A 25869-nucleotide genomic window follows, 5' to 3' on the forward strand; every position below is an offset into this window, starting at 1 on the left:
ATTTTCCTTGCAACAGATACAATGAGGTCTTATTTATTAAACTGAAGTAAAGTGTTACATTTAATTTTGATGATTCAATGACATGTCTATATTAATTAGATAAATTTAAATATTAATACCAGCTATCAACTTAATATTGAATATTTCCCAGTTCATGTGAATCTGAAAGTAACATTGGCCAGTTTCTTTAAATGTTAGCACTTTCTTTTCAAATTAAATAGAGCTTTTTATAAACTATACGGGCTTCCTTGGTGGCTCAGAGGGTAAAGCATCTACGTGCAATGCAGGAGAGCTGGGTTTGATCCCTGGGTCAGGAAGATCCCCTGGAGAAGGCAATGGCAACCCACTCCAGTACTCTTGCCTGGAAAATCCCACGGACAGAGAAGCCTGGTACAGTACAGTTCATGGGATCGCAAAGAGTCGGACACGAATGAGCGATTTCACTTTCTTTACAAATTTACTATTGACAATACTTTCCAAAGGTAGAGATATCTCATACGTATAAAGTGTAGACCGACATAAACAGACAAACTAGAGGTCTCACAACTTCACTTAAAAGATTAGTTATGAACCAGGTATTATTAATACAATATAAAAGTACTAGTTTACTAAGAGTTGGGGTACATGAAGGTTGCTTGTTCAGATGACTAAGATTTTAAGGTTATATCTATAATCTTATATATACATAAGATATATATTATATATATAAGATATATGTTAGGTAGTTAGAATAGGAAAAAGAGTCCTGAATAGTGGTGGCTAAAAGACAAAGAATGGAAAAGCCCCCAAAATAAAGGAAGGTCAGAGGATCAGAGTGAGAACCTCAGGTGAAGCAAAGAGCCCTCCTGGCTAGCTCAATGTACATAGGGCAAGCTCAGGGGATGGAGAAAAAAAAAAAAAAAACATATAAAAGTAGGAGCCAAAATTGAGCCTCTGGCTTCTCTTCTCTTTGCTTCTTTTGGGTCAGCCTGCCTTCATGCCTCCAAGATGTATTTTCTTTGCTTGACAAATAAAACTGAGTTGTAATATGGATCCATCGTCGCTTCAAATTTTTGCTACAGCAAGAGAGAACTGAGGAAATTACAAATTCCCTGACTATATATATATATGATATATTGGAGAAGGCAATGGCACCCCACTCCAGTACTCTTGCCTAGAAAACCCCATGGATGGAGGAGCCTGGTAGGCTGCAGTCTATGGGGTCACTGAGGGTTGGACATGACTGAGCTACTTCGGTTTCCACTTTAATGAACTGGAGAAGGAAATGGCAACCCACTCCAATGTTCTTGCCTGGAGAATCCCAGGGACGGGGGAGCCTGGTGGGCTGCCGTCTATGGGGTCGCACAGAGTCAGACACGACTGTAGCGACTTAGCAGCAGCATATATATATATATATATATATATATATATATATATGATATAGATATAAGACTATGTCTTTAAGATTTGGCTGAGGGAGCATTCCCAACTCTACAAATTTTAAAACCACCACCTTTTTCCCTTGGTGTCAGGTCTTGTCTGGTGGAGCTGATTAGGGTCAGTCTCAAGTCCTTGTGATCTGTATTTGGGGTTTCTTAGTGATGCAACTGGTAAAGAACTCACCTGCCAATGCAGGTAGAAGTAAGAGACTTGGATTCAATCCCTGGGCCAGGAAGATCCCTTGGAGGAGGGCATGGCAACCCACTCCAGTATTCTTGCCTGGAGAATCCCATGGATGGAAGAACCTGTTGGCCTACGGTCCATAAGGTTGTAAATTACATTTTGGTTTCTAGAGATTTGCAAGAGAAAGCCAGTTGCTTTTATTTCCCCAAAGAACAGTTCTATCACCTAAAGATACTGAAATCAGTGACAAGACTTTTAACTAAATTGAAATTTATTTTATGAGTTCTATAGTCTATAGATTTTAACTTATCATACCTTCAAAGGTTTTATAAGGCATTTAGCAAAGACCTTTCTCAGTTCACAAACTGAAGCAAAATCACAATTTTTATTTTATTTTTATTTTTAACCCTTGCATTTAGTTCCCAGTTTTACTTCTTTGTGTGGCTCAGATAACCCTATTGGTCAGTACATTTAGTTAATATTTCCTTAGTGGCAATCTCTATCTCTAGTCTTATAATACCACACAGGGGAGCTGTTATTCCCCAGTGAAACATGTCTATCCCACAATATAATTTACTAAGAAATGCAACCATCTAATATAAAGTCCATTTAAATATGTCAATTTCATATACTTTTATCTCAATCCTGTCAACTTTTATACCTTTACTTTTGATTTCATTAGGATTCAATCAACAAACTTGGTCTTAGAGGAATTTCAGAAGTTTTTTTTTTTTTCTTTTCTTTTCTTTCCTTACCTGTCCATTCTGGAATCCTCAGAGTGAGGCTGAGCCAAGAAGGTCAGGCTCTTTGGCTTAACCTTGTCCCAAATAATTGCTGGTCAGATATCTCACTGTAAATTTTTGTATTCCTTTACATTTAATTTTAAAACCAGGGTAAACAGAACTGACTTGTTGGCTTTTAATGTTGGGGGCCGGTAGATGTCCCTTTTGGCCCATTTAACTCTAGGTAATGCAGTAATATCAAATCTTGTTTTAATTACATAAATGTGCAATTTACTTATCCCATTTTAAATAACCATCTAAAGATTTCTTTATTCATTTGAGATAATTCCTCTTGAATTTTTCTACCTTGTTGAAAATAGTGGCTAGATCTTCCTTACAAGTTTTTCTATTGACATTAATTATTTCAGTGCCCTTTTTAGCGTCTGAAAGACCCACTGAGGGGAAGTAAACCCCACATATGAATCTTCCCAAGCCAATTTTCCTCACTTGTTTTAAAAGCACAGAAGTTCTTAGGTTAAACATTGTTGTTCAGTAGCTAAGTCCTATCTGACTCTTTGCGACCCCATGGACTGCAGCACGCCAGATTTCCCTGTCCTTCACTACCTCCTGGAGTTTGCTCAAACTCATGTCCATTGAGTCAGTGATGCCATCCAACCAACTCATCCTCTGTCTTCCCCTTCTCCTCGTGCCTCCAATCTTTCCCAGCATCAGGGCCTTTTCCAGTGAGTAGGCACTTCTTATCAGGTGGCCAAAGTATTGGAGCTTCAGTTTCAGGTTAAATATTAGATATATTTTTTTCACCTTTAATATTATTTTTGTTTTATAGGTACCAATAAAACAGCTGTTTATAACGAGTGCTCTAGATTCACCAATTTGTTAGTTTCTCCAATTTTAAAATGATCTATTATTTGGCCATTAATAAAATAAACATATTAATAGTAATTTAAATCATTAAGATGCAAGAGGCTTCCCATAAAAGGGTGGGAGAGGATGTAACCTAAGCCTTAGAGTTTACTCTCAAAAATAGAATAGCAAAGGCCAAATTTAAAAAAAAAAAAATGTAAACAAACACAGAACTCATCCTAGGAAGATCAGGTAGAACATTTACATCTCAAAGATACAGACAAATGCCAAGTTTCCCCCTAGAAGGCTTTTGTTTAAAGTCTGAAAATATATTTTTACCAAGCCAGCTGATAACCTTAATGTAACTTAACTGCATATGAGATGAAAGAGCCCCCTACATTTTTAGGGTGAGATTTCTTTTCATTTCCAATTAAGTAAGTTCGCATGTACAGTTACTCAGCTAGGGTATGGGCTGGAGGCTAAAAATCTGTCATTCCTTTTATTTTCAATTCTTTATTTCCCATTTTTAAGTCAGTTTGTTGAGATAAAATCGCTACTGGTGATCATGTGGTGGGCCAGTATGTGCTGCTTGGAAGCTTAACTTCTCTGGTTTTTGCCCCAGAGTTGTTTTAGCCCCTTCTTTGTGTCTGGGGTCTCCCAGTGGAGTATAAGACTTCCATGCGTGCTCAGACTGTGGAATGGCCAAATCTTATGTGGGTCTCCAGTTGAGCAGTTTGTTAATTATGAGAGTGGGTTTCCCCATAGGGACAGCTTTGTCCTGGGAGGTCTTGCCTCCACCACTCCTCCAAGTTTCTCAGTTGCCTGAGAGAACCCTTGTCAGCCAGGAGGAGAGAGTCCCTTCTTTGGAGCTCAGAAGTTCTCATGAGATTATTTTATTTTGACAAATTCTATTAAGATAGCCAATTCAAGGAAAAAACAACAGGTCAGACTTTCCCCTAACAACTCATCCCACCTTACTCACGTTTAACTCAGCCAAGACTTCCCAGTCTCTAAACTGAGGATAATCAACCACTCAGTATCCAAATGAAATATTCCCAGTGCCTTTTACACTGAGGATAACCTGCTAAGTGTCTAAACTGTACAACCCAGGAACCTCTTCCTGAACCAAGTTTCAAGGGTAACGTCTTCCCCCACCGAATAAAACTTAGGACCATCAACCAATAACAGAACATCCTAGAACCAGGAGAGACACACTCAAATTCTTCTGGACTCCCCAAGGAGGCAGATGGGCACAAGGGGCCTCTGCTGGTACCAAGGCTCTGGGTCCTCATGGAATTCAGGTAGAGGAAAGCAATCTGCTATTGTCTCTTCTTCAGTTCAGTTCAGTCACTCAGTCGAGTCCGACTCTTTGCGACCCCATGAACCATAGCACGCCAGGCCTCCCTGTCCATCACTAACTCCCAGAATCCACCCAAACCCATGTCTATTGAGTTGGTGATGCCATCCAACCATCTCATCCTCTGTCATCCCCTTCTCCTCCTGCCCTCAATCTTTCCCAGCATCAGGGTCTTTTCAAATGAGTCAGCTATTCGAGTCAGGTGGCCAAAGTACTGGAGTTTCAGCTTTAGCATCAGTTCTACCAGTGAACACCCAGGATTGATCTCCTTTAGGATGGATTGGTTGGATCTCCTTGCAGTCCAAGGGGCTCTCAAGAGTCTTCTCCAACACCACAGTTCAAAAGCATCAATTCTTTGGTGCTCAGCTTTCTTTATAGTCCAACTCATATCTATACATGACCACTGGAAAAACCATATCCTTGACTAGACAGACCTTTGTTGGCTAAATAATGTCTCTGCTTTTCAACATGCTGTCTAGGTTGGTCATAACTTTCCTTCCAAGGAGTAAGCATCTTTTAATTTCATGGCTGCAATCACCATCTTCAGTGATTTTGGAGCCCAAAAACATGAAGTCAGCTACTGTTTCCACTGTTTCCCCATCTGTTTGCCATGGAGTGATGGGACCAGATGCCATGATCTTAGTTTTCTGAATGTTGAGCTTTAAGCCAACTTTTTCACTCTCCTCTTTCATTTTCATCAAGAGGCTTTTTAGTTCTTCTTCACTTTCTGCCATAAGTTCTTCTTCACTTTCTGTCATATGCATATCTGAGGTTATTGATATTTCTCCCAGCAATCTTGATTCCAGCTTGTGCTTCTTCCAGCCCAGCATTTCTCATGATGTACTCTACATATAAGTGAAATAAGCAGGGTGACAATATACAGCCTTGACATACTCCTTTTCCTACTTGGAACCACTCTGTTGTTCCATGCCCAGTTCTAACTGTTGCTTCCTGACCTGCACATAGGTTTCTCAAGAGGCAGGTCAGGTAGTCTGGGATTCCCATCTCTTTCGGAATTTTCCACAGTTTATTGTGATCCACACAGTCAAAGGCTTTGGCATAGTCAATAAAGCAGAAATAGATGTTTTTCTGGAACTCTCCTGCTTTTTTGATGATCCAGCAGATGTTGGCAATTTGACCTCTTGCCCCTCTGCCTTTTCTAAAACTTATCAACTTAAAAAATAGTCATAACCTAAAAGTTGGGAGCTGTTATATTTGGTGGGAATATTTAGGCCTTCAAGCCCAGGAGCAGTTCTCTCAGGCTTAATTAGATGCTATCTCCCAGGCTTGAAATCCAAAAAATTCCCACCAAATAAAACATAACTCTTAACTTTTGGCTTGTGACTATTTTTTACGTCAACAATGCTTTCATTCTTAAGTTGCATAATTTTGTAGGTTGTGTTTGCTAGTCTTACCTCATAATTGGTGAAACTTAAAGAACTTAAAGATAGTAGGTAACTTGATTAAGGTGATACAGCTAATAAATGGTAGGTCCAAGCTCAAACCCATGTTAGTCTGACTACATGGGTTCCTATTCCAAGGTCTCTGATTTTTTGCCAAAATGCAGCTCTGCCTTTCTAACTAGGTCATGTATGCCCAGGCCATATAGCAAACAGTCTACACAGTACCAACCAAAAAAACTTCTTGCTTTTTCAAACCACTGTTTACAGTCAAGACAGCTAAATAGTCAAGGTTAGCAAATGAATCACAGTGATCATGGTGATAAATATTCTAAGTCAGTCAATAATGTGGTTTTGGTTGACGGGTTCATTTTTAAGAGAATAAAGGAAGTGGGTGTTATAGATCTGACCTATGAGGGAAACTTTATGAACAGCTGACATATAGGAAATGGAGTTAAGAACTTGTGGAAAGGCTTTCAGAAAGTATGCAAACACATATCCATACAAATCTACTGTGGTTCAGGAGAATCTCCCCAGCATTCCCAGTAAAGCCTGGAATGATAAGTAGAAACTACAACCAAAGAGAGAAAATGTGAAGCTTAATTATATTTTACTGAATACTATGCAGCACTGTTAATTAAAAAAAAACTTTAGAACCTCTATGCTTCTGGAGATGAACATTGTGCTACATCCTGCTGGACTAATGGGTAGAACTGTAGACATGTGTAGAGTCCATGTGCGGGAATGGTCTCAAGGGAAATCTAAGGAAGATAGGATACTCAGAGAGGGGAGGAGCAATGGAAGTGGCAGAGGGAGAAGGGGAGAAGAGCCTTTAGATGCTTCATATGTTTGCAGATTTTTCGGTTTGGCTGTTAGTGCAAGTTCATGTGCTGGACTGAGAGTGAGGCCAGGCAAGGAGACGGGTGGCTCATGCCCTCCTCCCGCAAAAACCCCAAGCTCCACAAGGGTTTCAGCTTAGTATGTTTAAAAGCCAGTTCAAGGGAAGGAGGTCACAGGGTTTGTGATCAGATGGTGCACAGTTCTCTGATTAGCCAATGGTGAAGTAACAGGGCAGTGTTGCGGGAGTTAACATTGTCGGTCCCTGGGGCCTGGAGGCCTAGGGCTCTGTGCTCACGCTCAAGATCATCAAGCAGTTAACATCGTCCATCTGGCAACGGTTTTTCACATCTGTAAAACAACTCAGGAAACATGCATCAAATAATGTTATCTAGCTAAAGCAGGGCGTGGGGAATGAGCCTGTCCCGGAACGACCCCACCGGGTCCTGTTTGGTTGTGTGTCTGCTGAGGTAGCTCTGTTTACCTCATTCAGGCTGAAGAAACAGGGAGGGCATGACTTCAGGGACTGTCCCACAGAGGTTTTAAACACATCCTCTCTTAATGATTTATGATACGCTTTGCTTTTGCTTATTGCTCTGAACCTCAAGTTCTACAGGAAATTACTTATGATAAGATGGGCTGTCTTGTTATATCTTTTTTTTTTTTCTTTATTGCTTTTCACAGTTACTTAAAGCTTGTATTGTTATTTAGCTATTTATTGGTTCATATCATTTTTTCTCTATGGTAAACCGCTTGAAGGCAGGCATGTGTCCCAGAGAACGGTCCTCTTAGTATAAAGCAGAGCACTTGCCAGTTTGAAAGAATGGATAATGAAAATCAATAGAGAATTCAGGCATACTGATTTTCGTCCAAACAACAACTCACGGGAGACATGGCGTTGCAGCAAAGAGACTCCTCCTTATTCAGTGATTCTTTTCACAGCAAGTGAAAGAAACTCACCTTCAGATCAGATCAGATCAGATCAGTCACTCAGTCGTGTCCGACTCTTTGCGACCCCATGAATCACAGCACGCCAGGCCTCCCTGTCCATCACCATCTCCCGGAGATTACTGAGACTCACGTCCATCGAGTCAGTGATGCCATCCAGCCATCTCATCCTCTGTCGTCCCCTTCTCCTCTTGTCCCCAATCCCTCCCAGCATCAGAGTCTTTTCCAATGAGTCAACTCTTCGCATGAGGTGGCCAAAGTACTGGAGTTTCAGCTTTAGCATCATTCCTTCCAAAGAAATCCCAGGGCTGATCTCCTTCAGAATGGACTGGTTGGATCTCTTTGCAGTCCAAGGGACTCTTGTCAAGAGTCTTCTCCAACACCACAGTTCAAAAGCATCAATTCTTCGGCGCTCAGCCTTCTTCACAGTCCAACTCTCACATCCATACATGACCACAGGAAAAACCATAGCCTTGACTAGATGAACCTTTGTTGGTAAAGTAATGTCTCTGCTTTTGAATATGCTATCTAGGTTGGTCATAACTTTCCTTCCAAGGAGTAAGCGTCTTTTAATTTCATGGCTGCAGTCACCATCTGCAGTGATTTTGGAGCCCAGAAAAATAAAGTCTGACACTGTTCCCACTGTTTCCCCATCTATTTCCCATGAAGTGATGGGACCGGATGCCATGATCTTCGTTTTCTGAATGTTGAGCTTTAAGCCAACTTAAGGAGGGATACTTTGTTTCATGGCCTCAAACTATAATACAAGCTAGAGTGAAACGTGTCTTGTGCATTGAGAACAAATGGATCAATTATTACCACAACTCTTCTGTGTGATAGGAGACAAAACTGCAGAAAGCTTTCATTTCCACATTTCCAAAGCAGCAGAGCCACACAGAAAGAGTGCCTCTCCTACCAGTATTTTAGAAATACCAGGGACGTATGCACAAGTCCACTGATGTCTGTGAAGAAAGAGGCACAATCCCAGTGGTTCCCTTTTACCATATGGTTACAATGTGGAGAGAAGGTGCAGTTTCTCAAAGAATAGGAAAGCCAATGGGTGAATATTTGTGATCTTTAAAGTCATTATATTCTATATCTAATGTAGAATGTGAGAAAGGAGAGAAATAGTCTATTTCAATATATGTTCAGCACCTACTATATATCCTATAAACTTTATATACATTATTATCTCATCCAAATATCCATAAAGGATAATAAATACGAAAATAGGATGGGATGATACTAGGCAGTACTTTTGCCCTGTAAGTTCGAAACCAGTAAAACATTTATTACTAAGAAAAAAAAATAGATATTTTTAAACTGTTAACACTAAGGTTTAACTTCTCTGTTGATTTTAGGATTACTTGTCTGTCCAAACAAAAAAGTAGATAATTTAAAAATTCCATCTTCAAAGAGAGTATTTGCACAGTACCACATGCAAGCATTTACATGGCTTATATAATTTAACCTTCATAAAAATACTTTCTTTGGTGGCTCAGTGGTAAAATATTTGTCTGCAATGCAGGAGACCTGGGTTCAACCCCTGGGTCAGGAAGAGCCCCTGGAGAAGGAAATGGTAAGCCACTCCAGTATTCTTGCCTGGGAAATCCCATGGACAGAGGAGCCTGACAGGCTACAGTGCATGAGGCCACAAAGAGCTGGACACCACTTAGTGACTAAACAACAGCATAAAAATACTAGAAATGTAGCTGTATTTATGTGTTAGGATATAGACGAAGCTATTTTAGCAAAGAGATCCAAATATACATTGACTTTGAAAAAAAGATACAAGTTTCTTTCTTTTTTAAACGATATTTAGACATATACAGTCCTGGGTGTTCATTGGAAGGACTGATGTTGAAGCTGAAACTCCAATACTTTGGACACCTGATGCGAAGAGCTGTCTCTTTTGAAAAGACCCTGATGCTGGGAAAGATTGAGGGCAGGAGGAGAAGGGGACAACAGAGGATGAGATGGTTGGATGGCATCACTGACTCAATGCACATGCGTTTGGGTAGACTCCGGGAGTTGGTGATGGACAGAGAGGCCTGGTGTGCTGCCCTTCATGGGGTCTCAAAGAGTCAGACATGACTGAACAACTGAACTGAACTGAACTGAGGCATTTAGGGTGATCCAGAATGGGTTATCCTGAGAAGGCTCTGCCAGATTCAAGGTAGAGCTTCCATTTCTTGAGTCCAGGATGGTGCCATTTCCCAAGGCCAACTATTGCACTGGTATTGCTTTTACCAGCCAGTGGGAAAAGAAAAAAAAAGAGGGAGGGGTTATAAGTCAGCTATTTTAAGGACAGACCCTGAAAGTTGCATGTGTTGTTTGTGTTCTCCTGTGAGCCAGAGCTTAGTCAAATGATCTCATCAAGTATAAGGCAACATGTATACCTGTGGCGGATTCATTTTGATATTTGGCAAAACGAATACAATTATGTAAAGTTTAAAAATAAAATAAAAAAAAAAAAGAAAAGAAAGGAAATGTCGTACCAAGCTGGAAGAGCAGAAGCCCTGCTAAAATGTGTCTATGTGGCAGAACCAGTCAAGGTAGACTTACTGTGAAGTTAATGTGATGTAACTTTTAGAGCCCCTCACATGTGCTTCTTCCAAGACCCTAAGGGAGAAGAAATTAACAACACATTCATTTATTTTATATTCTTGTATCCTTAACACTTCCAAAAGATAGATCTGTCCCTGACAGGTAGAGTTTATCTATAAACTAATACAATACAAGTAGAATAAATCCTGGAGGGAAATTCATTGTCTCTATTTCCAAATACCAGTGGATGCTTTTGGACTCTGGTGTTGGAGAAGACTCTTGAGAGTCCCTTGGACTCAAGGAAATCAAACCAGTCAACCCTAAAGGAAATCAGTCCTGAATATTCACTGGAAGGACTAATGCTGAAGCTCCAGTACTTTGGCTACCTGATGTGAAGAGCTGACTCATCGGAAAAGACCCTGATGCTGGGAAAGATTGAAGGCATGAGGAGAAGGGGACAAGAGGATGAGATGGTTGGATGGCATCACCAACTCAATGGGCATGAGTTTGAGCAGACTCTGGGAGACGGTGAAGGACAGGGAGGCCTGGTGCTCTGCAGTCTATGGGGTCACAGAGAGTCGGACAGAACTGAGCGGTGACTGAACAACAATAGCAATGAGGCCCAGAGAAATTAAGTAACTTATCAAAAAGTCACAAAGATTTGGAACGGAAATCAGAACCTGGATCTCTATGGCACAAGGACTTTTGACTCATTACCAGTGTGTCAGGTTCTCATATATTTTAGAATTTTATTTCTCCCTGACATTACATTAGGAGAAAATTTGGACAATCTAGAAATCACAAAGTAATTGGCTTTGTTCCTATCTTCAGATGATCTTCGGAGACAAAGTGAATGTGAAAGAAAACACGCGAAGCCCAACTGCCAAGCTGACATGACAGCCAGTTAGGCGGGCTGATGCCACTGTCAGATCAACCCAAAGGTTAATAACACAGATGCAGTCAAGGATCTGATGGATAGAGGCTGTGAACTCCGTATCAATAACTTACAGAAAATGCCTGGGGGTGGCAGATGAAGAGGCCCATCATCAATTAAGCATGGCAGTCCATTTTTATAAAATTGTCAGAAGGGATTATTAAAGTCCACATCTTAGTTTGCTTGAGGAGAAAATCAAATAACACTAAAGGTTGCATTTTAAAAACAACGTTTAGTGTAAACTCTTGCCTCTGGCCTCATGTCAAACTGTCAAAGAGGTGCTACATAATTTGATCCATGCTTTTCATTTTTTCCATTTCTGAGCCAAGGTAATTTTTCATACTTATTCTTAGCCTCACATGTTTTAAAACACAACAGCTTTTGGTTTAAGAATTTCATCAGCTGAGGAAATATTTAATTATCAGGGAAAAAAATCTCAAAAATTGAATATGACTGCATGTTGAATATTTATTCAGCATAGCAATTTGGAGTATATATTCCTCAAAGTTAGGTACCATATCAAAACGTAGCCATGTGCTTCAGAAAAGCATCTTGCTCTAAGTCATAGAGGACTTAAAACGGTCTGTCTCTAGATATGCTTTTTTAAATTTTATGACTGTATTCAAAAGGCTCCATCTAATTTGAGTTGCATTCACTGTAGATCAGCTCCATCATCCAACCTTCTTAATAAATCTTAAAATTCTTATATTTGTAAAACCCATTTACGAACATCTGAATTATTTAGTAGCACACTGGCAAAGTTTAAAAGACCCAACACAACATTTTAAAAAGGCAATTATAAGACAATCACTACTTTAAAAAGTGAAAGAAAGAAAGAAAGCGAAGTCAGTCAGTTGTGTCCAATTCTTTGCAACCCCATGGACTGCAGCCTACCAGGCTCCTCCATCCATGGGATTTCCCAGGCAGCAGTGCTGGAGTGGGGTGCCATTGCCTTCTCCAGGGGATCTTCCAGACCCAGGGATCCAACTCAGGTCTCCTGCATTGCAGGCAGATGCTTTACCCTCTGAGCCACCAGGGAAGTCCACAATCACTACTAAAGTATAACAAATTGTCACAGTATCTAGAAAACCATTATTCAGTTATCTTCACTGCATACATTTTCACACTTTGCATTGTGCTATTCTTCCAGTAATTGTTTACTATCTTAATATGACAGGCCTATACCCACCCTCTTAAGGAAATTACTTTTCTTTAGCACTGGATTAATACTATCCTGTGTTACCTTTTACTTGTAGCAAGAGGTTCCCAATTCTGTACCACCATCCATTCAACTGAATGATCTATTTGACTGACATCACTAAAAAGTTTGCAAAGTTGACTTGACAAAATGAAATGGTATACAATATCAGCTTGTGTTGATGCAATGAAAAGAGCTTATAGTTCACTGAAAAGCTGAGGGAAATTGTTGAGAATTACTATTCTATAGATTGATACAAATAAAGGAAAGATCATAAAATTCCAGAATTATAAGGTAGAGGAGTTATTTAAGCCAACACTCTAAGTAAACAATCCATGGATCAAAAATTAGATTTGATAAAAGCTATAAGATGAATTGGAAACCGAATTAAGTTTTTAAACCTTGTGCTGTGTACATTATAACCTACTGTCTTGCCTAAAATTATGTAGTATCCCAGGACGATTTGAATATAACGATGAGTAGTAGGTGATTTACTTACTTGAAATCAAGCAAATCATAGATCACCATTTTATCCCCAGATGAAAACTTCTCAGCTATTAAGTGATTCTTTGCCCTCCCATACAGCAGCCTAGACAGAAGATTGAATCATATGCTTGCAGTGCTAAGGAAGTTTGCCCTTTTCTTTTCAGTTCCAAAATGTTCTACCTTGTAACAACTGAGTGTAAATTAATTGGTTGACTGACTGACTGATTCTCTGGCTGACTGGCTGATTGACTTATAGACTAACTGGTTGACTGACAGACTAGGGCTTCCCAGAAAGGGTCAAGGTTACCTTTCTCTACAGGCTTTTCAAGTAAACTTCCAATGTCAAATATAATTGATGATTCAAGTACAAACCTGATACCTGGAGTACCAAAGTTACTAAAAAACTTTCAGGTAAAATGTTTCTAAATGTAACTGAAATCTTTTCAAATTTTTCTTAACCTCCTCATAATTTTTTCTGCTTCACATAAAAATACTAATTGGAAAGTTAAATCATATTCAGTGTCTAAAAATGAAATTGTATAGTGAGTAATTCAACATCAAGACCTGATACTATGTGATAGACCTGTGTACATAATATTGTGACATTATGATACTTACAAAAGTAGGATAACAATTATATTTCAAGATTTGGACATAATGCAATGGCTTTCAAAAGGCAACTTCTCATACAAATTTTGAAATTAATAATACCAACTTTTTCTATCTAAAATTTACTGTAGCAAGTTGATACACTTTATTCTGGCATTCAAGATTTAGAAAAAGGTTTTCTGCAAACTTCACAGAAAATCATTTGAACAAATTAAAAATCATTGCAGCAATGTACATAGATCTCATATTCCTTTGATTTCCCCCTACTTTTCTTATTTCTACATCTTTTATGTTGTGAGAAAACATTATGAAAGAAAAGACAATAAATTACTATGAAAGGCAACATTGTTTCTTTGAGAGAAAGGATAATGAAAATCGACATTTTCTAGTGACCATTTATGTAATATCCTTATTAATGTGAACGAACCTAAAAATGTGAATTTCTAGGTATATATATGGCTTAATTCCAGTTTCACATGCAGTAGATAAGCTATCTTGGAGGAACTTTCTTTCTTAAGGAATAATTTTATATATTGATTCTTTTTCAGATTTTTCACTAAACTTCAAATCGTTTTGGAGTAAATAGTCTGCCAAGTCACTTCAGTCGTGTCCGACTCTGTTCGACCCCACAGACGGCAGCCCACCAGGCTTCCCCATCCCTGGGATTCTCCAGGCAAGAACACTGGAGTGGGTTGCCATTTCCTTCTCCAGTGCATGAAAGTGAAAGTGAAGTCGCTCAGTCGTATCCAACTCTTAGTGACCCCATGGACTGCAGCCTACCAGGCTCCTCCATCCATGGGATTTTCCAGGCAAGAATACTAGAGTGGGCTGCCATTTCCTTCTCCAGTAAATAGTCCAGTAAGGCATTATATAAATATGAAAAATATAAGTACTATAGTAAGCCATTATGTAAATATGAAAAACTTCCTAAGTATCAAGAACTTTAAAGGTATACAATGCTTGATCCTTCATATTATCTTTAGAATATCAACATTTATAGACAAATATGAATGCTAAGACTGAAATGCCTAAGCTTTGTTCTGTTGTTTTATGGAAGTACTTATAGTATCAGATTGTAACTTAATCAAAACTGAACTAAAATAAAAAGCATCTTTGTAATCAGCCATATGGCTGCTTCATTCTAAACTAGTTATTTTTAAAGAGTCAGCCTCCAACATTCCTCCCTAAAGGGAAAATAAAAATAGCATTCATTACTACTGTGCATGAAAAGCACATTGCTCAACCAGTCATTGTGTTGAGGCACTAAATTCCTGAACAGCATAGCATTGCAACAGGTCATCCGGATGAATGTGAATGGAAGTTCTTCATGTGTCAGGGATTAATCTGGTAGATATAACCTTTGTAGAGATAGCTACAAGATACAGCATGAATTCTGAAGAAAAAGGGATGGGAAGAATCATCTTATTAAATGACCAATGAATCTTTTTTGTTTTTTTAACTTTACCACTGCTGCATACAGATCCTAAAAGTGCAAGAGGAATATTCCATTTCATTGTATTGAGAATCACCCTCTTGGAAAAGCACTCTAGTCTGAAAGTACCCTCAGAAAGGATTCTGCTTCTTGAAGATAATTGTGGGTCAATTTCAAATGAATATACAGTAGCCTTTTAAAAACTCTTTTAGGGCATTTTTAAATGCTCTGTAGAGAAATGAAGAGTGTGTGTGAAGAGAGTGGATATAATCTGATAAAATGCTATTACTGAAGAACTTCGGGTTAACCATGAACTTTGAGTTCTGCATTCAGTTCTATGGCAAATTGGGCTTCCCAGGTGGCACAGTGGTAAAGAGTCCACCTGCCAATCAGAAGACTCAGATAGACACTAGTTCAATCCCTGGACTGGGAAGGTCCTCTAGAGAAGGAAATGGCAACCCACTCTAGTATTCTTACCTGAAGATTCCATGGACAGAGGAACCTGGTGGGTTACAGTCCATGTGCTTGCAAAGAGTCAGACATGGCTGACTGAACACACACGCTATGGAAAATGGTACCAGCTTATCTTATAGGTTACATGCATTATAGATTTGGAAGTAATAAAACACAGGTTCATGGGTTACAGTCTTTCCTCTTAGGTTCCAAATTTTCTCAGTTCTTCCCTACCACACATTAACATTTTCTCCCAAACTGTTGGACTACCTGACCTTTTGAGATCTGAAGGCTGGTACAAGATCCACAGGCAACAGCCTTGTGCAGACTTCTGCACCAGCCACAACTGTGTAAGGTGAAAACCTCTACAACAAATCTCTACTCTACATCACTCATAATTATTCTATTTCTCAGGCCAAATCCTGACAGGTTAAATAGTAAATCAGAGACATGAAGAAATTAATCAAAGGGATTAATTGTCAAACACTCTCAAAGGGAATTAGTAGAAGAACCTAGAAGTATACTTTTACCTTCTTTGATTTGATTCCATATCCCTAAATGTATACCTCTATAGTTCTTACTTTATTTTGGAGATTTCTTTATACAGTAACACTGAGTTTCTCCTGAGGTAGAAAGAACATGGTTCCTAGTAGCTATCTCTTCCTTCAAATAGTCATTCTCAAGCCAACAAAACTCTTCAGCCTGAAGTGTCTTTGTTCCATTTTCCCCTGCCTAGTTGATGACTACTTGGAGAGTTTGTCCCTCAGGCTACGTTAGCAGTCCTTAAAAATCCACAGATTTTTCGCTTTGTGTATTGAGAGTGAAATCTTTATACTTCAGCAGTTCACTGCAGACTTGTGAAGAAAGTGACACTATCTCACGTTTCCTTTTCTTTCTGTAGGAGTCAGCCTAGCTCTGATACGTCTAGCAAAACCTGAGTAGAACAATGATGGTGCTAAATCAGCCCTGATATGAAAGGGAGCCACGAATATCAGCTCTCTGAGTAGTAGCTACCACACATCCATTTCCTTATATTCCAGCAGAATTGGTTTCTGGCAACCTGGGCCCTTCGTTTTTCCTTCCCTGACAGCTGTTTCTGAATCACACACTCACCATGCATGGCCTTTCTGTTTTGTAAGAGGGTCATCAAATATTCAAGATTACAAGTATTTACTGAGCACTTTCCAGGTAATAGGCACTGAACCTGGCCTAGGCCTACATTGGTTGGTGGCGGTTTAGTCAGTCGTGTCTGACTCTAGGAGACCCCATGGACTGTAGCCCACAAATCTACCTATGTAGGTTGGTATGAGATAGGTTACAGCTCCTGTTTGAGTTCCCTAAGACATATAGCAAATTCCCATTGGATATCTCCCTGAAATCTTGATTCCAGCTTGGGTTTCATACAGTTTGGAATTTCAAATGATGTACACTGCACATAAGTTAAATAAGCAGGGTGACAATAAACAGCCTTGATGTACTCTTTTTCCCAATTTGGAACCAGTCCATTGTTCCATGTTCGGTTCTAACTGTTGCTTTTTGACCTGCATACAGATTCCTGAGAAGGCAGGTAAGGTGGTCTGGTATTCCCCTCTCTTTAAGAATTTGTCACAGTTTGTTATGATCCACACAGTCAAGGGCCTTGGCATAATCAGTGAAGAAGTAGAGGTTTTTTTTCTGAAATTCTCTTGTTTTTTCTCTGATCCAAAGGATGTTGGCAATTTGATCTCTGGTTCCTCTGCCTTTTCTAAATTCAGCTTTTATATCTGGAAGTTTCTGGTTCACGTAATGTTGAAGCCTAGCTTGGAGATTTTGAGCATTACTTTGCTAGTGTGTGTGATGAGTGCAATTGTGAGGTAGTCTGAACATTCTTTGGCATTGTCTTTCTTTGGGATTGGAATGAAAACTGACCTTTTCCAGTCGTGTGGTGATTGCTGAGTTTTCCAAATTTGCTGACATATTGAGTGTACCACTTTCATAGCATCATCTTTTAGGATTTGAAATAGCTTAGCTGGAACTCCATCACCTCCACTAGCTTTGTTCATAGTGATGCTTTCTAAAGCCCACTTGATTTCACACTCCAGAATATCTGGCTCTAGGTGAGTGATCACACCTTCATGGTTAGCTGGGTCATTAAGATCTTTTTTGTATAGTTCTCCTGTGTATCTTGCCACCTTTCCTTAATATCTTCTGCTTGTTAGGTCCCTACCACTTCTGTCCTTTGTTGTGCCCATCTCTGCATGAAATTTTCCCTTGGTATCTCTAATTTTCTTTTTTAAAAAATACATATGCTTGTATTTTATGCTGCTTTAAACATTTTATCTAACCTGTCACTGCTGAAGTTTTATATAATAGGAATAGGATTCCCATTCTTTTCTCTAAACTAAGCCTCAGTGTCTCCATTACAGCACAATATGCGACTGGGAAGAAATGGTTTACAAGTGATCTTTAGGGTTTGCTTATTAGATATGCTATGCCTTAGGCTTGGGCTTTGTCTTACCCACTAAATATATGTTTAGATGATTGTTCTGTAGATTGCATTGTAGGCTGGGGAGTCCTACTCAGAACATAAGAAGAAAAATCAATTTCCTTTTTTATTTTCCTTCCATTCATCAGTAAACCCCACCACAATACAATCAAACAGTAGTTGGCAACCCATATTTGACAAACAGCAACAAAGATGCAGTATGTACTGTTAACTTTTTACAAATGCAAGTATAAAACCAAAGGAAGCAAAACAGAGACCATACGAGTAACTGTAATTTTACTAAAAGACAAAGCTTAGTTACACATACATACAAACACACAAAATAGCACACTTGTGTGCAATAAAATGTATCCCAAAGTACAAACTCATAATTATGTTTATAAGAAGAAAACAGAGCAGACATGTTCTGAAAAGTATTCAATTTGTTAGATTTTCTGAACAAGTTACTGAAAAAATAAATCTACCAAAAGCAATGATGTCTAAAACATATTTTTACAACTTATGGGGGATAAAAGAGCTTCCCTACTTTACCATTCAGGTTAAAATACTTTGGATTCATTTTTCAATGTTTGCCACTTTAGCTCTTTTTACTTTATTAAGGATACATTAGTAGCTTTTAAACTTTAATAATAATATTTATAACAAAACCTACAAAATTTTATTAAAGAAGCATCTCTGAAAGCACTTTAAAACTGTGGACTGTGAAAAATATATAAAATAAACAAAAAGATTTATATGCTGCCTCAGTCACTATTATTATTTATTTATTCATCTATATTTGTGCACTTGGTATTCTTGGAACTGATTTAGGACAACTTATAAAAATATGTAGTACAACAAAATACACATCAAAAAGAAGTGAGGAATTTGTGGCAAAGGTAAATAAGGGTAGAGACAGTAGAACAAATTTAAGAATTATGCAAAGTGTACGCCCTGGAGTGCAATAGCTGGTACAGAGCATGTAAGTTGGCAGTGCACTGTCAGTAACAGTAACGCCAGAGGAAAGACATCCAGTTCTTTGAGCCATTGCTTCCAAAATAGGAAGAAAGGCCAGTTTCTCAAAGAATCACATTTATTGCTTATACAGATGCCAAAGATAAATATCTTCACTAGACAAAGCGGTATGATATGTTTCTGGTATTGTTTATAAAATATAAATGAAAATTTAACACTCAATTTAGGGATAATTAATTATATGCAATAACTCTGGAATACTAAAGTCCAGGTATACAGAATGTAGCCTTCTGGTCTTTTTGTACTAACTAATCCAATTATAGCTTTGAAAATATCAACAGGGAAGATTCTTAACCAATTCTTTGTTATACCACTCTGAACACCTGGTGAAAATAACAGACAAACATTAAAATTCATATACATAAAGGTTAGGTGCAATTATAAGGTGCTCTTAAAAGCCTCCTTATCCAAGTTTAAGAATCTCTGAGCAAGAAAAATGGATGGACTACTTAATTTTTCAGGAAATCTTTTGTAGATATGATTTCCACAAAGATTTTGAAATACTGAGCAGTAGTGAGTTTGAGGTCATTCTCCCTGACAGGCCTCTATGCATGCTTAGTCACCCTAGTCGTGTCCAACTCTCTGTGACCACATGGACCATGGCCCACCAGGCTCAACTGTCTGTGGGATTCTCCAGGCAAGAATACTGGAGTTGGTTGCCATTTCCTTCTCCAGTAAGGAAGTATGAAGTGAGTGAAGTGAAGTCACTCAGTTGTGTCCAACTATTTGCGACCCCATGCACTGTAGGCTACCAGGCTCCTCTGTCCATGGGATTTTCCAGGCAAGAGTACTGGAGTGGGTTGTCATTTCCTTCTCCAGACAAGCCTCTAGTATATGTGTTGCGTTCTGTGGCTTAAACCAAAGCCAAGCAGTAGCTAACAGTTTAGGCAACGGGGAGAAAGGACAGCCCTTTATGAAAGAAAGAAAGAAATTTAAAATGATACACACATGTCTATGTGTGTATGTGAATGTCTAATGTGAATGTCTAATTTAATAGAAGGTCTTTCTTCCTCTACACAGAGATAGGGCATAGAGGAACTCCTGAAAGAAGACACTAGCGTCTCCACAGGGATTTCCACAGGAAGTCATACCATCAAAGGAATGCACAGAGAGTGAAAGTTGAAAAGGTCTGTAGCTAAAATGATGGCAACAAGAATGTTAGTCTAGAAAACATGGGCAGCTCATTTCAGTAATACTTCCTGATTTTTAAAAAAGAGTGTGTCCACGTATGTGTAAGTAAGTAAGGTACCCACAAATATTTAATGGTAAAAGGCAAAGTAAGTGTTCCAATATACAGGCCAATTGCTGGATATAATCCTAAACCTAACCCTCTTCGAACAACACAAGAGAAGACTCTACACATGGACATCACCAGATGGTCAACACCGAAATCAGATTGATTATATTCTTTGCAGCCAAAGATGGAGAAGCTCTATACAGTCAGCAAGAACAACATTGGGAGCTGACTATGGCTCAGATCATGAACTCCTTATTGCCAAATTCAGACTTAAATTTAATAAAGTAGGGAAAACCACTAGACAATTCAGGTATGACCTCAATCAAATCCCTTACAATTATATAGTAGAAGTGAGAAATAGATTCAAGGGATTAGATCTGATACAGTGCCTGATGAACTATGGATGGAGGTTCATGACATTGTACAGGAGGCAGTGATCAGGACCATCCCCAAGAAAAAGAAATGAAAAAAGGCAAAATGGAAATCTGAGGCGGCTTTACAAACAGCTGTGAAAAGAAGAGAAGCTAAAGGCAAAGGGGAAAAGCAAAGATACACTTTGAATGCAGAGTTCCAAAGAATAGCAAAGAGAGATAAGAAAGCCTTCCTCAGTGATCAATGCAAAGAAATAGAGGAAAACAACACAATGGGAAAGACTAGAGATCTCTTCAACAAAATTAGAGATACCAAGGGAACATTTGATGCAAAGATGGGCACAATAAAGGACAGAAATGATATGGACCTAACAGAAGCAGAAGATATTAAGAAGAGCTTGCAAGATACACAGAAGAGCTATAGAAAAAAGATCTTCATGACCGAGATAATCACAAAGGTGTGATCACTCACACTCACCTAGAGCCAGACATCCTGGAATGTGAAGTCAGGTGTGCCTTAGGAAGCGTCACTACAAATAAAGCTAGTGGAGGTGATGGAATTCCAGTTGAGCTATTTCAAATCCTGAAAGATGATACTGTGAATGGCCTGCACTCAATATTTGGAAAACTCAGCAGTGGCCACAAGACTGGAAACGGTTAGTTTTCATTTAAATCCCAAAGAAAGGCAATGCCAAAGAATGCTCAGACTACCACACAATTGCACTCATCTCACACACTAGGAAAGTAATGCTCAAAATTTCCAAGCTAGACTTCAACAGTATGTGAACTGTGAACTTCCAGATGTTCAAGCTGGATTTAGAAAAGGCAGGGAAACCAGAGATCAAATTGCCAATATCATCAAAAAAGCAAGAGAGTTCCAGAAAAACATCTATTTCTGCTTTGTTGACTATGCCAAAGCCTTTGACTGTGTGGATCACAATAAACTGTGGACAATTCTGAAAGAGATGGGAATCCCAGACCACCTGACCTGCCTCTTGAGAAACCTATATGCAGGTCAGGAAGCAACAATTAGAACTGGCCATGGAACAACAGACTGGTTGCAAATTGGGAAAGGAGTACGTCAAGGCTGTATATTGTCACCCTGCTTATTTAACTTATATGCAGAGTACATCATGAGAAATCCTGAACTGGATGAAGCACAGCTGGAATCAAGATTGCTGGGAGAAATATCAGTAACCTCAGATATGCAGATGGCACTACACTTATAACAGAAGGCAAAGAACTAAAGAGCCTCTAGATGAAAGTGAAAGAGGAGAGTGAAAACGCTGGCTTAAAACTCAACATTCAGAAAACTAAGATCATGGCATCCGGTCCCATCACTTTATGGTAAATAGATGGGGAAACAATAGAAACAGTGAGAGACTACTTTTTTGTCTCCAAAATCACTGCAGATGGTGAGTGCAGCCATGAAATTAAAAGACGCTTACTCCTTGGAAGCAAAGTTATGACCAACCAAGACAAGGTATTAAAAAGCAGAGACATTACTTAGCCAACAAAGGTCCACCTAGTCAAAGCTATGGCTTTTCCAGTGGTCATGTATGCATGTAAGAGTTGGACTATAAAGAAAGCTGAATTCCCAAGAATTTATGCTTTTGGACTATGGCTTTGGAGAAGACTCTTGAGAACGCTTGGACAGCAAAGAGATCCAAGCAGTCCATCCTAAAGGAAATCAGTCCTGAATATTCATTGGAAGGACTTATGCTGAAGCTGAAACTCCAATACTTTGGCCACTGATGTGATGAACTGACTCATTGGAAAAGACCCTAATGCTGGGAAAGATTGAAGGTGGGAGGAGAAGGGCATGACAGAGGATGAGATCATTGGATGCCATCACTGACTCGATGGACATGAGTTTGAACAAGCTCCCGGGGTTGGTGATGGACAGGGAAGCCTGGAATGCTGCAGTGCATGTGGTCACAGAGTCAGACTTGACTGAGCCACTGAACTGAACTGAAGTCAGTAAATTGTTGGAAGGGCTTCCCTCCTACCTCAGTTGGTAAAGAATCTGCCTGCAATGCAGGAAACCTGGTTCAGGTTAGATTCCTGGTTCAGGAAGATCTCCCAGAGAAGAAAATGGCAATCTACTCTTGTATTCTTTCTTGGAGAATCCCATGGACAGAGGATCCTGGCAGGCTGCTGTCCATGGGGTTGCAAGAGTCGGACATGACTTAGCGACTAATCCACCAGGCACCAAAAATCAAAAATGCCTTTGGTTTTGGAATAGCTGCTATAAAGTCATTCTTTCTGACTTTTGATTATATAATGAATGGCTCCAAACTTAACAATATACATTTTTGTCAACTTCAGAGAAGAGAGTATGTATCTTTCTATTTTTTTTTTAAATGAGGGACACATTTCCAGTTGAAGTGAAAGCAGCAGCAAGTCAAGATTTTTCCTACCAAATTTGAAGCTTTAAAAAAGAATTAAAATATGACTACTATATAAAAATCAATAAAGAGGTGCCTGCTTTGATTCTAAATAGCTCTCATCTCAGGTATTGTATAAGTGTGAGATAAATTTAGAGAGTATTCCAACAACATTTTAAGTATTGAGATTCATCCACTAAAGAATTGTATATAAAAATAGACTTTTGACTTACATGGGCCAATAAATCCCTTTATATGTAACATATTTTTAGTTTTGGTCACTTTTAACCAAATAGTAAAGGCATATGCAGCCAAAATTGAGTCCAAATCACTGAAATAAAGACCAGATAAGGTCAACAAATGTTCCATAATGAATATTATCCTTAACAAATATTTCCACAAAGTAATCAAGATTGCTAGGAATAATATCAATAATCTCAGATATGCAGATGACACCACTGTTATGGCAGAAAGTGAAGAGGAACTAAAGAATCTTTTGATGAAGATGGAAAAGCTGGCTTAAAACTCAACATTCAAAAACCTAAGGTCATGGCATCTGATCCCATCACTTCATGGCAAACAAATGGGGGTAAAATGAAAACAATGATAGATTTTATTTTCTTGGGCTCCAAAATTGTTGCAGATGGTTAATGCAGCTATGTAATTAAAAGACATTTGCTCCTTGGAAGAAAAGCTATGACAAACCTAGACAAGGTATTAAAAAGCAGAGACATCACTTTGCCAACAAAGGTCCATCTAGTCAAAGGTATGGTTTGTCCAGAAGTCACATATGATGTGAGAGTTGGACCATAAAGGTCGAGCACTGAATTGATGATTTCAAACTGTGGTTGTGCAGAAGACTCTTCAGAGTCCCTTGGACTGCAAGGAGATCAAAGGTGTCAATCTTAAAGGAAATCAGCCAGAATATTCTTTGAAAGGACTGATTCTGAAGCTGAAGCTCCAATACTTTGTCTTCCTGATCTGAAAAGCCAACTCATTGTAAAAGACCTTGATGCTGGGAAAGATTGAGGGCAGGAGGAGAAGGGTGACAGAGGATGAGATTTTTAGATGACATCACTGATTCGATGGACATGAGTTTGAGCAAACTCTGGGAGCTAATGAAGGACAGGGAAACCTGGAGTGCCGGGAGCCAGTGTGAGGAACTCCACCTGTGGCAAAGGTCATGAGGAAGGAGGCTCAGCATACGCAAAGGCGGGATCGAGCCTCAAGAGTCCCCCTGGAAATTCTCAAGCATCTACCCCCAAAACCAGAGCCTGCCTACTTTACTACTTTGTGCTCTCACCTACACCTCTGACTTTACAGGGGGCTGTCCCCCACCACCTCTTTCAGAGAAGGAGTTAACTTAGAGCTCCAGTCAATAATAATTCCTGGGCGTGACAGGAGTGTTTCAATTTACAAACTCCTCTGAAGGTTCTCTAGCCTGCCTGACAGGCTTGTCTGGCCACATGGATTGTTCACAGCCTCCCAACCATGAGAGGCACAAGATGCTTTAAACCTTCTAAAAGGAGATTCTTTTGAGAAGTTAGAAAATTATTAGTGTAGTATAGTGGGCTGATTAGAAATTTTATTGGTGAAGGGTTTTTTATTTGTTGAGCCAGTGTTTACTGCTAAGTCTCCACATCCCCTGCCCTTACACACATTAATGAATATATAGAATAAATAAGTATTAACCTTTGATATTAATCACATTGTACCTTAGGCTAAGTAAATTCTTTTCTTAATTAAAACCCACTACACCTTCACCCTATAGGAATGTAACTTTATCTGGTACCTTCAGAAGGTGGCGTCTGTTTTAAGAATAATCACCCCTGGAGAAATAAGTGTGCTGGTTGACTGACCGCTGTCACAAGGAGAGGGTCATAAATTGTCAGCAGGCCCCCAGGCCCGAAGATGATGTAACACCCCTAAGACCTTTGTATACATTTGTATAAAGCACCTGACTTTAATAAAAGTCAGGACTGCTGTCTCTGATTGACTTTTGTATAACATCTCAGTGTATAAAACAGACCCTGGAAAATAAAGAATGGGATCAGTTTCTTTAAAGACTGGTCTCCCCATGTCATTCTTTCTCTCAACCTCTGGCTGAGTTCCCATCTGGAACATGGAGGCTCGTCAAGCCTACTAATTATGCCTGGCTTCTAAGATCTGACCAGGGAGGCCTTAGTGTCTCCTCTCCTTCGGGAGAACGGGAGGACACCTGCGGCCTATGTAGGTGACATAAATTCCTTGCTTTGGAATTTTATTAGCTTTCCACGTAAACCAAGTTATTCAGCCTCTTTTCTCCACTGAATTTTCCTGCTGAGCTATCCTTATTCTATTACTCTTTATATTTCTAATTAATATTTAATTAAAGCTATTGTATCCAGTTCGCCAAAGCCGTCTCCCCTTCGAATCTCCCTGGATCCCCCGGGGCTGGACCCCAGCACTGGAGTGCTGGGGTCTGTGGGATCGCAGAGTTGGACTCTACTGAGCAGTAACAGCAGTAACAACAATGAATAATATGGAGTTTGATAGTGAAACCATCATACTTTAAGTTAGCCTGCTCTTCCAAATAGAAAAGCTGATATAAGCATACCAGATTGAGTTGCTGTTGTTTAGTCACTAAGTTGTGTCTGACTCTTTGAAAAACCCATAGACTACAGACCACCAGGCTCCTCTGTCCATGAGATTTCCCAGACAAGAATACTGCAGTGGGTGCCATTTCCCTCTCCAGGGGATCCTCCTGACCCAGGGATCAAACTCTCATGCTCTGCACTACAGGCAAATTCTTTACCACTGAGCCACTGGGGAAGCCCATGAATACTACATTATTAGCTGTCAAGAACAGAGTTTACAAAACATTTTAGGTGTCTTACCTATGTATTTGCTTTTTTTTGCTCTCTTACATTTTTCTAAGTAATTATCTATTACGTACTTTCTGTTGAATTCCCTGGAATTATTTTATATTTCCTGACTGTACACTAAT

At 39.2% G+C, this 25869-nt stretch overlaps 1 long non-coding RNA gene across 3 annotated transcripts in view; it reads right to left on the reverse strand.

The window, feature by feature from the left end:
* Positions 1-25869, reverse strand: part of LOC132345798 (uncharacterized) — a 198254-nt gene that overhangs the window by 140096 nt on the left and 32289 nt on the right. Inside the window, exon 2 of one of the 3 annotated variants that reach the window (XR_009495363.1) lies at positions 10296-10352. The exons of the other annotated variants lie outside the window; for them this stretch is intronic. This is a non-coding gene — a long non-coding RNA (uncharacterized lncRNA). The remainder of the gene's footprint in view (positions 1-10295; positions 10353-25869) is intronic. 3 annotated transcript variants of the gene reach the window in all.

Source organism: Bos taurus, chromosome 7 (assembly GCF_002263795.3).
Source record: "Bos taurus isolate L1 Dominette 01449 registration number 42190680 breed Hereford chromosome 7, ARS-UCD2.0, whole genome shotgun sequence".
In the NCBI taxonomy this organism is placed as follows: domain Eukaryota; kingdom Metazoa; phylum Chordata; class Mammalia; order Artiodactyla; family Bovidae; genus Bos; species Bos taurus.